The sequence below is a fragment of the Protopterus annectens genome, chromosome 11.part0, assembly GCF_019279795.1.
Source record: "Protopterus annectens isolate FY-2018-M chromosome 11.part0, PAN1.0, whole genome shotgun sequence".
Classification (NCBI taxonomy): Eukaryota; Metazoa; Chordata; order Ceratodontiformes; family Protopteridae; genus Protopterus; species Protopterus annectens.
The window spans coordinates 1,097,239,890-1,097,251,744 of NC_056745.1; the positions used below are offsets into that span (position 1 = coordinate 1,097,239,890).

Genomic DNA, 11,855 nt, shown 5'->3' on the forward strand with positions numbered 1-11,855 from the left:
AACAGGAACAAATTCCAGCTTTCTCCCGGTGCTTTCTTGCAGTTCACCCTGATATCTCATTCCACAGCTGCTTACCTGACATCTGCTCCCCACTTCACAAAGGACAAGCTAACCCTTTAGTGGCTTCTTCAGCCCTACGGCTTCAAATGTATCATTAAAGAAAATCTGGTATTTCTAATACAGCAAATTCTCTCTCTCTTTCTATCTCTCTGCTTTTAGGAAATGTTCAGCTACAAAAAATAGCCTCACTTGCCCAAAGGCACCTGGACTTCAGTAACCCCAATGCCCTGAACCAGCTGGTTGACATATCCACAAGGGGTTTACCAACATGGGGGACCTCTGCACCCCACCCCAGTGTGTGGCCATCCCTGGTGAGATCTGACCAAAAATCATCCTTGCTAGAAGTAACTATAACACAAGACCCCTAACCTTAGCAACAACTGGACTAAAAAACTTCTCCAAGACCAATTACAACCTCTTACGTGACAGCATAAATAGTTTAATATCCCCTCCCCCACTGATGGAACAGTGGAACAGACATCTGTGCTGAGTTATACATCAATGCTTTATATGAGCACCTGTACAATTGCACTGACTCAGCCGTACCTAATAGAACCAAAGCAAAATCTTCAAGGAAAAACAAACCAACCTGGTAGACATCTGCCATTAACAGGCTATACAATAGAAGAAAGACTTCTGTCTAAAAGTAGGAATAAATGGTCTTAAAACTGGAAGTACTCCCTCCTCAACTTAAACAAGCAAATAAGACGATTTTAGTGTCTGCTTGAAGCAGTCACCCTTGGGAATACAGATGGATCTAAGCTTGGCTTGCAAGGACCCTGGGGCCTTTAGACTGGTAACCTCCTATGATCCTATAAATATACCAACTTAAATTAACAGTGTTCATTTATACCACATTCACAATAACAGTTCTGTATATACTACTGGCATTAGAATTTACACATTTAGTATATTGCACTTAATTTGGCAAAATCATCTGAACTTTGCTAGAATGTGTGTGTGTGTGTGTGTGTGTGTGTGTGTGTGTGTGTGTGTGTGTGTGTGTGTGTGTGTTTAAATCTAAATATACATATATTTTTGTAGACAGATAAATAGATTCAGGTGTAACTCAATCCAAACCTTACCTTATACAATCGAGTTGGTTTATGATTGACTGTGCTATTGCCTGTTAATAGAAAATTTATTCGGATTTACAGTTTATTTTACATTTGTTTTTCACTCTTTTTTGGAAGAAAGGGATAACCTGTAGACAGGAAGACTTACTCTGCTTTTCATTTTGTTGTTTTACCTCTATTTTTTAAACAAGAAACATCTTTATTCAATTATCATGCAAGACATAAGCAATCCTACATTTATTTATGTAAATGAAAATAAACCATACCGACAATTTCAATTGCAAAAATTATACATTACAAACCATGCTGACACAATTTTAGATGCAAACATTATACATTACTTATAATATATCCAGACATTGTCAATCAAACATTACATAGCTTCATTCAGATACTGCCTTCTTTTAAACCCTGTTCCTCCTCTGCATATACTGATCCCACATTTCCCATTTTTCCTATGTAATTTTCTCCTATCCTTTTCTAAAGATTTTAATTCCAGTTGTTTTATCTCTGTTACTATTTTGCTACTTCGAGTAAAGTTGGTTTAGACTTTGATTTCCATTTTCTAGTAATTGATTTTTTGGTAAGCCATCATAATTAGACTCAGTGAGGCCTTGTATGTCTAGGCAATTCCAATTCTGTAGCATGCCTCAAAAAATATTTCCTTAGTTAAACCAATTTGCTCACCAGTATCTCTGAAAGAGCAGTCTGCAAGGAAAGTTTAAAGCCACCAGCTAAATTACACTACCAGAAAATATGTTCCCAGTTGCTTCTTTCTTCCCCATCACACCTCCAACATTTGCTGTCTACCTGAGGAAAAAATTCTTTGGAGTCTACTTGGGGTATAAAAATACCTATGTAAACACTTCCTAAATCTTCTAGACTTTGCTGCATATTTGGGAGACATACATATATCCCCCATTGTTTCTTTGTGAATTACATATCCAATCATTCTTCCCAATCCTTTCTAACCTCCTCTGATTGATTCTTACAGTTAACATGCAATATTTTGTGTGGTCTACTAATTATTCTTTTCTTAATGAATGGCAACTTCTGTTCTATATTCTACTAAAAACTCTATCAGTGCTGGTCTTTCTTTTAGGATACCCCTATTTCTTTCTCTTTGCCTATACTCTGATATCAAATCCTTGATGAGAAGGCAATTTCCAACCTGCAGTCCAACTACGTTCTTGGCATCTTCCCATTCTATTAAGCTGATCTTCTTGGCTCCTTTGCCAGTTTTCTCCAATAAATTCCATCCCCTTATTGCCTATAGTCTGTATCCCTAATTGCAGTCGCCCTTATCAGAATCTCCTTTGTCCAGTTCCATGTTGGCTTAGTTTTTAGAATACTTTCAGCTACTTTATGAATGTAATATTCTGTATGATTATTGTTATTCTCCTTAAAGGCCTGCATCCAAAATCCCAGACTCCCATTGTTTTTCTGAGCTTCCCTGATTTCATCATCTCACATCTCATTGCTAAGGACTTTTCATCCAGGTAAAGGGAGGTCATTGTCCCACTGGACTCATCCTCATTAGACCCATTATATAGTACAATGCCCCGTTTGGTATGTACCTCACAAAACATCTGCAACAGTTGGAAAGGCCGCAGAAATACCTCACTAAAAGAATCACATGCCTAAAGCAGATGCCCTATGCTGACCGTCTAAAAAAACTCCAGCTTTACTCTGTCACATATCGCCTACTCAAAGGCGCTCTCTGCTTAACATACAAGGCCATGTCAAACCCAGAGCTGTTGGACATGCTACACTTAAAGAAATCCCAATCCCTCAGAGCCACGTGCTCCAGAGATCTAAACCTGGTCTTCAAAATGAACAAAACATGCTGGAGGGATAGATTCCTGTCCCAGAGACTCCCCATTCTCTGGAATAGACTGCCCATACGTGTCAAGCAGAGCACAGCACCTCTTTGGCCCTCTTCAAAAGGAACCTTGACAACTGGATGGGAGATAGGAAATTCACCCAGGGGATCACGTCAGTTGCCCTGCATGACAGGGGACCAGGGAAGTAAAATTCCTGGGAAATAATAGCCGGGGAAATGTTATGGCTAGGCTTGTATAGGCCCTGGGGCCCATAGCCTAGTACCAACCTATGAACCTTTCCACTTTCAATTATAGTTTTCTGCTTGTGCTATGTATAGCAGATTTAACTGTGTTGCTCTGAAATACCCCTTCAAATAAGGTTAATCCCAATCTGCCTTGTTCTACTGGAAGAATAAGCTTAACCCACTTGACTCTTGCAGTCTTCCCCTCTCAAATAAAATCTTTCAGCTCTTTATTAACTGCTAGCTACAACTTCTCCTCTAGCTGATAAAAATATGACTGACCTGTGTATAAGACTAAAGGGAGTAAAACATTTTAACTGCTTGTATCTTTCTATCAACATCCATAAAACAGAGTTTCCATTTTCTCAGTTTTTATATTATTTTTTGTTTAGTCTCTTCTCACATTTCATTAGCTACCATACCAGAATAATTTTTAATCTATACTCCTAAATACTTAATTTTATCATGACCCTATAAATATAGATACTGCTGAACTAATTTGTGTGTGGGTACATCATTTAAGACTATTGCTTTCGTTTTATATTCATTAATTTTGTATCCCAAAAAGACCTGAAACTGTCTCACTATGGTCCACAGCATTATAATGTCCCTTTCTGGTTGTGTCAGGTATAAAATAACATCATCTGCAAACAGAGACCGCTTTTAACTACCATACCAATTATATCCCTGAATTTCTGAGTCCCTTATTTTCTTAAACAATGGTTCTAAATACAATGCAAATAACAAAGGGGGAAAGGACACCCCTGCCTGATTCCTCTACTGAAAGACCCACCCATTTTAATTTCTGCCTCCGATCACTCATATAGCCTCCTAATCAGCCTAATAGTTTTATCAGGGAATGCAAATGCTTCCATTGCTCTGTTTATAAAGTGCCAGCTTACTCTGTCAAATGATTTCTTTGCATCAAGACCCACCAACAACATCAGTATTTTCTTGCATTCTGCTTCCCCCTGGATCATCAGTGTTCTGTTAATGTTGTCAAACGTTTGTCTCTCCTCCACAAAACCACATTGATCCATATCTATCAACTCTGGCATCTCTTTTGCCATACCTTTAGCCATTATAGTCATAAACACTTTATAATCATGGTTTAGTATTGACATGGGCCTGTAAGAACCTGCAGCTGATGGATCTTTACCCTCTTCAAGTATTACAGCTACCACAGCTTTCTTCCAGGATGTAAGTAACTTCTCCTCCTCTTAAAATACTGTTATAAAATCCTTCAAGATTGTCATCAGTTTTTCCCTCCTAGCTTCAAAACTTCCACAGGAATACCATCTATTCCTGGGGACTTTCCTGTAGACTGGTTTTATACATAACTATTTTTGTCTCATCTCCTTCTATCCTAAATGTTAGCAACTGAGCCTCCTCTCCCTCTAACTTTGGCAAATTTAATTCTTCCATAAACATTTCCATTTGTACCTTTTTTTGATTTCAATATTTCTCTGCTTTATACAGACTTTCATAGAATTTTCTAAATATTTCTAATACTTCTACAGGATTCCTTGTTATCTTCCTTGTTACAGGCTCCCTAAGCTAGGGGACAGCCCTTTCTAATTTCTGTTGCCTGAATCATTGTACTAAACGTTTCTGTGCTCTGGAGTTATTATAAAAAAAACCTGTTGCTTAACAGCAATCTTTCTAAACTCATGCATATTATCAATGTAATCCCTTATTTTATAGGTTAAGCATTCTGCAGTTGCTCCTCATCTTGTTCTGTGAGAATCTCCCCATTTTGCAATTATTGTTACTTTAACATTTGTCAGTCCCTCTAAATAATTCTTGTTACTTCTTAACCATATTTCCCTTTCTTTTATTTCCACCATATTTTTAAACTCCACTTTAATTTTATCCCACTCCCTAGCTATATTTTCAGAAGAAATTTATGTCTTCTCTAACAGCTTCTGAATAATTTCCACGACCCATTCCTTAAATTCCTCTCTTTTCAACAGACAGGTGGGAAAGTGCCAGTGTCTCATTTTTATTTTATTACCCTGTGTTTTTATTTTAGTTTTTATTGGCGCATGATGTGAAACAGTTATTGAGCACGCATCAAGACCTTCAAGTAAAAGCATATGCTCTTGTGAAATGTAAATTCTGTCTAGCCTAGCCCAATTTTTGTATCTTGGGGAGTAATATGTAAATTCACTCCAAAATCCTAGTACTGAATTCATATCTTCCATGCCTAATATCTTCATAAATTTCTTTAGAAATAGACCCTCCTTTGTCATATTTTCAATTCTGGGCCCCTCAAACACATCTACATTGTTGCAAAGCAAACTCCAGTCCCCACCTATAAGTAATATTCCTTGCTGGAAGCTGATTATTTCTCCCTGAATTTTCTTAAACTCCATTATAGCACTTTTTGGTGGAACATAAATACATGCCAGTGAAATCATCGTCCCTTGCCAGTAATACCTTAGTATGACAAATCTACCATTATTGTCTCTTTCATCCTCTTTTGTCACTATTGGAGCACCTCTTGCAATTATTGCAAGTACTCCTCTCTTCCTTTGCTCCAGGTATTCCGCTGAATAATCATCCTGAAAAATCTTTCTTTATCAAATTCACATGTTCAGTTCTTTTCAAGTGTGTCTCCTGTAGCATAGCTATTTACACTCTACATTTTTAATATAGTTCACTACTTTTTCTTTTTTGTATTAATCTGTGATACCATGAAAGTTTAATGACATTACAGAAAACATCATATTTTTGAAAAATATTGTTCCCACTTTTTATGCCTAACAGCTTTTTTGTTAAATGTCTAATTTCAGCTTTTGTGTTACATCCATGCACTGTTTGGCAGGTTAATCTTTTATACAGTTGTTTCTTCTCATTTCCATTTGAGCCTGTCACATCTTACAGAACCTTTTCTTTTACTGAAAACTCTCAAAGAAAAATAAAAACACCCCCAATACCCCCCTGAAACCTGTTAACTTAATAATAAGCAAAAGTATGTACATCTTCAAGTATTGAAGTTTTACCCTTCTGATACATACAAATGTTCCAAACTAACAGCCGCACACACAGGAATGAGATAACCTAAAAGAAAGGTTATCCATGCTAAGAAGCAGGATACAGCCTACTAAGTGCTGTCTGGTTTTGTCTTATGTTCATAGCTCTCTCAGCTGGGAAACCATGTGAATGCTTTCAGAAAACATTTTCCCCAAGTCATTTCACTTTATCAGATTCTCTGCTAGTGACACGAGAACCAGACACAAAACTGTTTACTAGAAGAAAACCTTACAATATTCAATAAAAAGCCTTATAATATTCAATATCCTTTTTTATTTACTTGCATCCTCTTAAATCCTATTACTAGATTAAGCTAATGACCTTAACCCATCCCCTATGCAAGAATGAGAAAAAGCACACTCATTTTTATTTTGCCATGCTCTTTAAACCAGATCTTTTTTCACAATGCAGTGCTTACATTTCTTAAAACTGAACAAGGAGAAAGAGAGAAGAAGGGAGAATGAAAAAAAAAAAAAAAAACAGACGCACCTATTTACATTAGTATCCTCATTACACTTAAGAATAACTGAAAAACTTTATAATATGTAAAGAAAATCATGCACCACTAAAACAGTACTGTTAAAGAAAATATGTTTTACTTGCAGTTAACTTTCTCTCTCCTCTTCCCCTCTCCTGAGTATTTTTCCAAACATTAATGACATGAAGTAGGGCATATGCTTTAGAGTCCCCTACAAGTTTAAGTCAGTAAATGTAATAAGCAATGAAAAGACTGGGTTAATAAGACTAACAGTGATGAAGCTCATTCCTTTATAACAACCGATAGAGCAGACATTACTGAAAAAGAACTTTGTGAGTTTCCATGTCTGGTTAGAAGTGACATACTTGTAATAGAAGATTCAATTACTAGAGGAACTGATACTTAATATTTGCAGAGAAGACAATGAACATCTACTAATGTTATAGTTGCCAGAAGCAAATATAGGATGCAAGCTTGTAGATGACTGTAAGCTCGGAACAGTCAGTGAATCAACAAATGATTTAGCCATCCTGCAGGAAGGTCCATCTCAAATAACTGGTGTCAAAATCATGGTCTGAAACTAAATGCCAAATAATCTATTATTGTATCCTTTGGAAAGTCATCTATGCTAGGGAACTACCAAGCTGACAATAATCCTCTAAGAGTTAGCACAATTGTTTGGGATTTGGGAAATTATGCGGGAAATGACCTATCACTTTGACCAACACATATATACTGCTGTAAAAAGTTCTTCTATATTGCACAACTTATAAACAAAGGGATTGTGTCTAGATCTAGGGATGTCATTGGCTCCCTTTAATCAGCTCTCGTTAGGCCAGCAATTGGATATAATGCCCCCTTTAGCATGTATCTATCCAGACAAATGTGACAACTAGAACACCTATAGAAATACCTTACTAAAAGGATACAAGGCCTAACCAACATGTCCCACATGGACCGACTCAAAGCCCTGTCACTATACTTGGTATCTACAGACTGCTAAGAGGTGAACTGTGTCTGTCATACAACACATCCTCTAACTCACTACTGTTGGACTTACGGCACATCAGCAAGTCAAATGATGTCAGAAATACTCAGTCTAGGGAACCAAACCTCTTCTGCAACATCAACAAAATGGTTTGGAGGAACAGTTTTTTTCATGGAGATCACTGCTGCTGTGAAACAGACTCCACATCGTCATAAATCAAAGTTCATCCCTTTCCATTTTCAACAGCAACTTAGAACAATGGATGAGAAACAGAAAATTTACCCCAGGTCTGTCCCCTTTACTACTAACTGACAGAGGCAGCTCCTAAATGCTTTATCCTATGCATGGGCCCCTCAAGTGATCAAAATATCTATGGTATGATCACAATTACTCTTATTAGGAGAAATATATAATTATCGACTATGGGATGGGTAAGGCCAATTTATAACCAAATGGGATAGGTTATTTTGAGCACAAAAAAGCAAACTGACCGAGCTTAAAATGGACCCCAAGGGCAACTAGCCTAGTACTTACCTGTGAACTTATGTGAGAAAAGCATTAGAAAGCCCTAACATAAGGAAATACAGAGCTGTTTTTATTTATGTTGGCACAAATGATCTCATCTGTAAGGACTCACGGACTGTTAGTAAGGAAATTGCAGCCCTATTAGACAGCATAGATTGAACAGGTGTTGTGACATATTTTTCACAAATCACATACAGAAACCACAGTTAGGTAGGGTTGCCACCTTTTCAAATACCCAAAGTGGGACATTTCTTGTAGAAACGTCAGATTTTGCAGGGCAAAACATTCTCACAGCCAAAGGACAGCACTTCACTTTTTTTTGCCTAAATAAAAGCTTATTCTTGTAACATTTTAGTTGCTTATTCTGTTTCTGATAACATGTAGGTGTTTCAGATACAAAATAACTGTTTTATGCAACTATTAAAGAAAATATAGGAACAATTTTGTTCTAAAATCTCATGACATTTGCCATTTTTCAATTTTTTTGCAGGACACAAATGCCCAAAGAGGGACTGTCCCTTGCAAATTGGGATAGGTGGTAGCCCTAGAGTTAGGTCATCATGAATGAAAAGATTTTTGGGTAAATACCTACATGAAAAAAACGGCCCATTTTAAAGATAGGAAATGCATACGGCATCCAAGCCCAATTTTGGACACATGCATTTAGTCAGGATGGTGTGAACTTGTAAAGAGAAGGGAAGATAATTTTTTGACAAACACAAGACAGAATTTCTGCCAGGTCAAAATTTTAACAGTTCACAGATAATAACATTTGGTGTATCTCTGATGGTTCCTAAGTCAAAAAGCCTTATTATTATTATTTTTTTTTTTTGAAAATTTGCTAAGCTCTCATAACACTGATGATATTTTTTTGTGAAACATGGTTAAAGAACAATGTCTAGAAACCAGTTCTGAGAGGGTATAAATGTTTTTACTGTAACAGACATTCTAACAAAAAGTCAGGTGCAGGTGTTATGGCAAGGTTTAAAAAGTGTTATCAGACATTTGATTATTACAAATTCAGTGAAAACACCAATACTGTAGATTGTGTAACTGTAACAATAAAGACAACACATAACTGGAGTGTATAGATTACCAATGTCAGATGATGACCTGGAAGAATTCATACATTTCTTTTATGAAACACAGGATGGAATAATAACAGTGACTGGGGACTTAAATTTACAAGAAACAGACTGGAATAATATTGATCCAACATTAGTAAGGAAATTATGTGCAATGTATGTTCAGGGGCAACAACTGCTTCAGAATGTAAAAAAGCCCATCAGGGAATGGAACATACTAGACATTGTTTGCATTCCTAAAGAAATTACTGTTAATTCCTGCCGTTTTTAGCACCTATGGTATACAGTGATCATGAGGTTATAAAGTTAAATTGTCAGATAATTCTGACAAACTGAAAGCTACACCAATGCATAGAATATTAACAAATGGTTATAGGGAAGCAAAACAGTCAAAAAGTAAAACTAACTGGAGTGACGCTTTCAGTGGAAAAACTGCAGAACAAAATGGATGGAGGATGGTAAAATGGTTAAATTGTTTGACTCAGAAACACAAGGTAAAGTGTATGATTCTCACCTTTGACAGGAAATTAGCTAGGCTTAAAAGGGCCCATTAAGGCAGCTAGCCTAGTAATTAGTTATGAACTTATAAATGTGGCAAGTTTTGAAAAATAAATTGTTTGCATACAAAACAAGTAAAAACAAAAAAAATGCTGACATCAGGGTCCAGCCACACAACATAAGAAGGATATATTTCCCTAAGAACAAGACAGTTGATTAATGCGAGGGACAAAAACATATGAAATGGAAAGGAGTATGAACTATAATTTTGAAAACTGAAATAAACAAGCTGATTAGACACATTAAACACAGTGTGAGACAAGATCAAGAAAAAAATTAAAGAAAATTTATATAAAGATAACTATAATAAGAACTAATTTTATAGGTACATAAGATGTGGTAGCAGTAAAGACATACAAATTAATAACCTGTGTGTAGATTCTAAAATGTATTCTCAGATACAACAGATTATCAATATATTTACACAATCTTAAACAAAGCAGTTTGGCTCAACAAAGAGGGTGATAAACTGTCCTAGCGATATCCATGTAACCTCAGATACTGAAATCAAATTAGATTGCAATGAAAAAGAACTACCCCAAACAAAGCACAGGGATGACACAAAATTAGTAATAATAACCAAAGAACACTTGGACAGGAGCTTAAACTACCATTACATCTGTTATTCACTCCTCAAGAGTGGATACATGCACTTGTCAAACCTATTTTTAAGGGAAAGGGGAGTACAACAAACCTAGAGTCATACAGACACATAAGTTTACTTTCATGTTGTGTAAAAATAATGGAGAAGGTTACTTTGGAGAAATTATTGACAGAACTGGAAAAGTTGGGACTTGAAACTTTATCAGCATGCATATGTTGACACAAGATTTATAACCGCCTGTAACATGATGTATAACCATATAATAAAAGCTATACATGAAAAATTGTGCTGTGATGTAATTTATACCCACTTAACTTTAATGTTTAACAGGGTCATACACAAAACACTAATCAATAAATTAGAACAGCAAGGTAGTGATGTACTTACAATATGATGAATTGCTGCACTGCTTACAAATAGGGCATGTCAAGTATCATACAGCAAATGGACAGGTTAAATTCTAGGTTACAGTCAGGGTGTCCCACAGGGTTTTGCCTATGTCCATAGTTGTTTAGATTGCATCTTTCAGATCTATCTTTTTCAAATGAGGTGTTCTACGATCTGTATGCTGATTACCTGAGTATGAGTAAACCAATTATATTTGTTACAGACAGGGCATATCTACAAAAGAACTTGACTAAACTGACCATATGATTATAACAGAACAATATGCTGATTAATACAGCAAAAACTAAGTATATGAGATTTGGGAGCTACATAGTGGAAAGTGAATGTTTAATACAGCACAATGTGAGTGAAACTGTTGATTTATGTAACTGGGTATATGGGCAGATCCAGCTTTGAGTTTTTCTAAACATATCAACTAATTGGTTAATGATATGATATGTTATAGAACTACATCTTGTGTAAATAAGATTTAAAATGTCTAGAAAATCAGAAATGATGAAGTCACTGTTACCCAAGTATGGACTAACAATACTGAAACCTTATAAAACAAGCATGAGTAAATTGGAACTTGTACAGTGGAAATACATGAAGGGCATCCACGGATGTGAAGATTTAAATTTCTGTAAAAAACTACAAAATATCTGAACTTGTACAGTGTCTCCTACAGACATTTAAGATGAGACCTTAGTCAGCTATATAGGGCATTTGGAATAAACTTTTTCAGGGAATGTTTGGGGGGTTATCAAAAAGTAGTACACAATCATCACACAACCTATGGATAAGATTATAAGAATGAGAGGTGTACTAATATGTTTTCTGAGACAGTAAGTGATGCATGGAATAGAATTTTAAGAACAACCTTGACACTTAATATGGGAATAACTGTTTTGGTGTATTAGCAGTCCAGAAGGGCATTATTGCAATTGCCTGACATATCTGTATTTATGTATGTATATAAGGCAGAATACATAT

At 36.0% G+C, this 11,855-nt stretch overlaps 1 protein-coding gene across 1 annotated transcript in view; it reads right to left on the reverse strand.

The window, feature by feature from the left end:
• METTL25 (methyltransferase like 25) overlaps positions 1–11,855 on the reverse strand; it is a 1,435,064-nt gene that overhangs the window by 917,818 nt on the left and 505,391 nt on the right. The window lies entirely within an intron of this gene.